The sequence below is a fragment of the Octopus bimaculoides genome, chromosome 1, assembly GCF_046866305.1.
Source record: "Octopus bimaculoides isolate indiv1 chromosome 1, ASM4686630v1, whole genome shotgun sequence".
Taxonomy (NCBI): domain Eukaryota; kingdom Metazoa; phylum Mollusca; class Cephalopoda; order Octopoda; family Octopodidae; genus Octopus; species Octopus bimaculoides.
This window is the reverse complement of record NC_142928.1, coordinates 44,656,241-44,663,396: the sequence shown is the minus strand read 5'-3', so window position 1 is coordinate 44,663,396 and position 7,156 is coordinate 44,656,241.

The window sequence follows — 7,156 nt, the reverse complement described above, 5'->3', positions numbered from 1 at the left end:
GAAGAAGAAGAAGAAGAAGAAGAAGAAGAAGAAGAAGAAGAAGAAGAAGAAGAAGAAGACGACGACGACAGCGCCAACAATTTCGGCGATGATATTAATGGTTCTCGTGTAAATTGTTATAGTTTTAATCCATTCTACTATCAAAATAAGACCAGTGCTTTGTGGGAGAGTGATAATCTGTGACATCGAACTGGTACTTATTTTATCGACCCTGGTAGGATGAAAGACAAAGTCGACCTCGGTGGAATTTGAAAGTGAAACGTAAAGACGGACGAAATGCTGCTAACATTTTCTCAGGCGTCCTATTTTGCAAGCGCGGTGTCTTGGCAATAGCAATAATGATGATATCCTTCTCAATATTGTTTACGTGGATGAGGATGATAATACTGACTGTGCTGACTAAAATGGTTATGTTGATTGAAATAAGTATAATATTGATGTGGGTGCACAGAATTTAAGAAACACGAGGAAATAATAATGATATGATGATGATAATGATGATTTTAATTAAAGCTCTCTTGTAGATGATGATTTTGATAACTGACCAGAAAGTTTGTACATTTTTCTTCAATTTAATTTTACAGTTAGGGCAGCCATGATTTGAGAATGGACAACGAATGTCACAGGGTTTATATTTGTCCATTCAATGTACGTGACACAAACTTATTACATGAATGATCATGCTACCATTTTCTGTGACAGACGTCAATATTTTGGTCTTCAACTTTTCGAATCAATAAATCATTTAGGAAAGGAAAAAATGTCGAAAATTTCATTGGAAAGAGTGTCTCTACAAGACATTGTATCAGTTCTAAATGAACAAATAGAATGTGAATGTTTGGTTCGATAATATTTTGCTATATATGTTATTTACAAACTGAATGCTATGGCCAAATATATATGTTACTTTCAATTCTCTTATAATGTTGAATATCCTAAGTATTATACTAAAAAATGTTTAATTCATGTTTGAATAAGGTTATGTGCACAATAATGTCAATTAAACTAATGAGAACAATTGTTATTGCATTAGCTTGAGATAAATATCTGCGACTGCAGTTCTTCTTAGTCATTATGTATAAGTATGCAACACACGTGGAATGTCGGTAGATATTTGCGACATAATTATATATTGTCTTAGGTGATCCGCCGATGAAGTACAGATGATATACTAATTTATTTGTTCATTAAAACAGAAACTCGAGTTTAGGATTAACTGTCAATAATTGATGTTTTCATTCTCTTTGGAATTACTTTTTTCCGTAGTTTAGGTTTGGTTGCCTTCTATATCATGTAAGGCGTCCTGTAAAGGGTCACTTCTTCTGTGTATAAATACTATACACATTGTATATGGAAATATGTAGTCAATTGACTTTTATTACGCATGCTAGCCACTGGCATAAAAAAATTCTAAATTTTCTACCTTTATATATATATACATATATATGTATATATACATACACGCACAGAAACATGCACACACATACACACACACATAAATGAAGGCACATGGCTCAGTGGTTAAAGCGTCGGGCTCCCGTTCATAATATGGTGAATTCCATTGGACTATGCGTTGTCTTCTTGAGCAAGACACTTTATTTCACGTTGCTCCAGTTCCCTCAGCTGTAAAGATGTGTTGAGACGTGACGGGTACTAAGCTGTATCGAGCTTTGCCCTTCTCTTGGATAACATCGGAGTATGGTATGCCTGAGCGACTTCTGGTCATCCACAAACAACATTGCTCGGACTTGTGCCTCGGATGGAAACTTACATGCAACCCCATGCTCATCCATGGCCAAAGGGGTTCTTTATCTTCATATATATATATATATGTGTGTGTGTGTGTGCGCGTGTATGTGTGTGTATGTGTGTGCTTATAAATTTGTATATATATATTTTTTGATATATTTATGTGTATACGCAAGCATATATATGTGGAACCATACATTTATAAGCTTTTACACACACACACACACACACACACTCACACACACATACTCTCACACACACACACACACACACACACACACACATATATATATATATATATATATATATATATATATATATAAATACTCATTATACAAATGTGTGCGTGTGTGTGTGTGTGTGTATGAAAGTTTCATAATCCAAGCTCTATCCGCAGGAAGCACATCTGCGAATTCCGCCAATCATTTATATGCATGCAGATGTTTTTGTTTTACGAGAAATACAACACATAAAACATGAAATTCTTTGTTAAGTATATTAGTCACAGACGTATATATTAAAACAAAAACTAGAATTTATGGTATTGTTGTTTTTCCTGTAGTTACAATTATTTCATTAAAACACAAATATACATTTTATGAACAATGATATTAATAATAATATTCGACAATAATATATATACACATACTTCGTTGATTTTTCCCTTTAAAATATTTTTAGTAGTAGTAATAGATCCTATATATTACTCTTCAGTTAAGCCGAAAGTGTTTGAAGATCTGCTTCTCTATTGTAAAATATTCGTTAAAAATAATCACAACTATATAGAAGAAGAGCGCAGAATTTCTATCAACTGCGAGCTAAATGAAAATAATATTCAAAATCTTGGCAGAGAATTTTCTTCGAGAAAATCAGAGAAAAAATTCTGTGGAACTCTATTAGAGTATTCTTTAATGTGGCATTAATTGGATTGGTTAACGGGAGAGGGTGTATTAATTGTTTTACATATATGTATACGTTTGTAAATGTAGGCAATGTGCGAGAGAATAGTTGTTTAGCTAAAGTGAGTGTCTCCATGCGTACATATGTTTACATTCTGCTACGTAAATCTGCATGCATGAAGGATTGTAGTTAAGTGTACGGTATATTGAGTATAGGTGTGTAAATATGCTGTTCATTGCGTTTGTGTGTGTGCATGCCAGGAGACGAATTGTAATATAGCAAATATGTAACACAGCCCAAAATAATTTCAAATGAGTTGTCCACGTTTTACTGTATTCTAGTATTTTAAAAGGAAGAAAAATTCAATATCCACAATAGGAATTTGAAATCAGGTCACATCTTAATATAATACCAGCTTACCTTTTCCTTATGTACAACTTCCTAACCATCCATTACATTACGTACCACGTTTCTTTTGAAATACCAACTCAAAAAACGTTTCATTGATTTCATTTTGAAGTACTTGAAATGCATCAATCTGAAGCCACATGTCAACTTAACTGCCTTAAATTTTGTCTAAAGTAATTCTGAATTCCTTTTACCAAATCTGATTACCTACGTTTCTCTTATTCTGAATGGATGTATAAAATTCCATTTCTGATTTTATGATTCAAATGTTTGTCAATACAGTTAGCTTAAAAGAAAACAAATTTTAATTCTCTTTGACTATCTAGTTCAGAACCTTGTAATTGTTTCAAATTGCTGAGATTAAAGTTGAATCTTTTAGTTTCTTAGCTAGTTGATGAAATATGTAATAATAATATACTAGTTAAATTCAAATGAATGTATTTTCCATTACAAAATATCGCTCTATATTTACTCAAAACAAATCATTATTAAGTTGCCCTATAGAAGACTTATCTTCATAGAACAGTCATTTAATTCATTATCTCATGTCTATTGAAGTCTGTTTTCTCATCGTTGGACGTCACATTGTATTCTACCTAACACAGTTGAAGAAATAGGTATCCCAATGTTTTGGTTAATTTTACCTGCCAAACAGTCGTCGCTATTGTCTCCTATGTGATAAAAAAACTACAAAAGTGGTAACGCACCAGTCTAATACACTTCCGTTTCTCCTCAAAAGAAATAATATTGATAATGGTTTTGAGAAAACAGAATCAACCAAAAGATGTTAGAATATTGATTTCTCATCACAAGTCACTGATGAAAAACCTATTGACCAACATCTATTGGTTTTAGACGTTTGTATACGTGTTGGATGCTTTATATATTAATATATTATCTAACATTACATTCAGATGTACTGAGTCCTATTCGTATGAATGGTTTTCTTAAACTCACTATTACACACACAAGTATACACATTACATATGCACATATGTATTTATGTACACTTATCTCTCTCTGCCTCTCTTTCTACACACACACACACACACACACACACAAACACACATACACACACACACACACACACACACACACACATATATACATATATATATATATAGCTGTATATATATATATATATATATATATATATATATATATATATATATATATATATATAAAAGCAATGTTAATTCTCTAAATGAAGTATTAACAGTAACTGCACGATAAAGTGTAGTATATTGCCACTTAAGTGTGGCTGACCCCTAGGGGTGGATGTTACTGTTGCTTTTAGCCCCAGGAGGACATCTCCTCCAGCTGGCTTATCGACACACGACTGTGTCCTGTTTGCCAAGGGAGTTATCCCTCTCACCTCGACCAGCAGCACGAACGTATCCGGATTTCAGGGTTATTTCCCTTCGTCGGCGTTCGACAGCTGATGACCTTGGTGAGAGAGACAAACACCTGGCAAACCTTATATCTTCTTTTCCAGTGAGATTCTTCACTGATATTGAAAAGGTGAAAACAAGCAATGTTAATTCTCTAAATGAAGTATTAACAGTAACTGCACGATAAAGTGTAGTATATTGCCACTTAAGTGTGGCTGACCCCTAGGGGTGGATGTTACTGTTGCTTTTAGCCCCAGGAGGACATCTCCTCCAGCTGGCTTATCGACACACGACTGTGTCCTGTCTGCCAAGGGAGTTATCCCTCTCACCTCGACCAGCAGCACGAACGTATCCGGATTTCAGGGTTATTTCCCTTCGTCGGCGTTCGACAGCTGATGACCTTGGTGAGAGAGACAAAAACCTGGCAAACCTTATATCTTCTTTTCCAGTGAGATTCTTCACTGATATTGAAAAGGTGAAAACAAGCAATGTTAATTCTCTAAATGAAGTATTAACAGTAACTGCACGTATTAACAGTGAAGAATCTCACTGGAACAGTGAAGAATCTCACTGGAAAAGAAGATATAAGGTTTGCCAGGTTTTTGTCTCTCTCACCAAGGTCATCAGCTGTCGAACGCCGACGAAGGGAAATAACCCTGAAATCCGGATACGTTCGTGCTGCTGGTCGAGGTGAGAGGGATAACTCCCTTGGCAAACAGGACACAGTCGTGTGTCGATAAGCCAGCTGGAGGAGATGTCCTCCTGGGGCTAAAAGCAACAGTAACATCCACCCCTAGGGGTCAGCCACACTTAAGTGGCAATATACTACACTTTATATATATATATATATACTCATATTCATATTCTCATATATTTCTGTGTACATACACACAGAGATATTTAAACATATATATATATGTATATGTCTCTTTTCTTTTATTCTTTTACACGTTTCAATCATCTGACTGTGGCCATGCTGGAGTACTGCTTTTAGTCTTACAAATCGACCCCAGGACTCATTCTTTGAAAGCCTAGTACTTATTTTATCGATCTGTTTTGCCGAACCATTAAGTTACGGGGACCTAAACACACCAATATCGGTTGTCAAGTGATGGTTGCGAGACAGACACATACACACATATATATACGACGGGCTTCTTTCAGTTTCTGTCTGCCAAATCCACTCACAGTGTTTTACGGACGGAGGCTATAGTAAAAGGCACTTGCCGAAGGTGCCACGCAATGAGACTGATCCTGGAACCATGTGGTTGGGAAGCACGGTCCTTACCACACAGCCACGCCACACACACACACACACATATTGTATATATGTGTATGTATTCAGATTTTGTATTAGATGCACCCCTATAATATAAACATTATCAACGTCATTTACTCTAAGTATATGATAACGCTAAGATATATATATATATATATATATATATATATATATATATATATATATATATATATATATATATATACATATATATATGTGTGTGTGTGTGTGTGTGTGTGTGTGTGTGTGTGTATATATAGAGAGAGAGAGAGAAAGAGAGAAAGAGTGAGAGAAAGAGTGAGAGAAAGAGTGAGAGAAAGAGAGAGAGTGAGATACATAGATGGATAGATAGATAGATGCAAACTCATACACACGATGTATGGGAGTTTAAATCACAGGTGATCTAAACGATTAGGTACGCTGGGTAAGTGCTGCAACAGAATATAAGGGCACCAAGGTTATACCCCAGACGGTCGTCATATAGCCATTGCAGATTTCCGATGCAGCGGATATAGAGGACAAGAAACGTTAAGGCAAAGTAAACATCTCAAGTCGTTTACAATATTATTATTGGAAAAAGTGAAAATCTTACAGCTGTTTGTGGGATATCCCCGAGGATGTGATATTCCGTCATCAGAGAAAGGATAGGGAAAAATAGGGAAAATGAGAATGCGATGACGACGAATAAGGAAATGAAGAGAGAGAAGAAAAAAAGCATAAAAGTTCAAAGCTCAACTTTCCGATGTTGTAGGAACAAGAGCATATGTCCTTAGTTGGACACCTGCGTAGAGCCATATGTGTTAAAATCCTTTTATAGTAAACACCCAGAGAAAAAAGACGCGAAGATATCAATGTTCAATAACTGAATGGTAGTGGAGGTGGCTATTAAGTGGTAAAAGGAAAGCAAAGTAAATAGATAGAAAGAGGGGTAGTTAGAGAGAGGGAGGATTTTAAGGATTGGCTTTAATATAAAGTAAGGTGTATAGGCGTATAGTGTCTAGGAATATTGTGTACGGGGTAGCCGAGAAGATAAGAGAAAGGATGATGGGGTAGAGGTAGATAGTGTAATAAAATAAAGCAAAATGAAAGGAATTTAAAGAGAGTAGTAGGTATCGGTGGTAGTCTAAAAGTCTATAGGTGTTGAGACGGAAATCTAGTAGAAAATACTTGTTCTGGCTAAGGTCAGTGGCTGTAGTGTTATTTTCAGTAATGGGGTTATGGGTGTGAATGTAGTCGAAAATGGAGGAGCTAGTTGAATGTTAAATTATTTATGAGTGGGAGTTAGAATTAGATATTTAGGGATTTATTGGGTTAAGGTTTAAAAATACATTAAGGGTAAGTCAAATAATTTATGTTTATCTCATAAAGTGATGAGGTGAGGTAGATAGAAGAGACATAAGAGATAAGGTAGAAATAAGAAATATAGGAG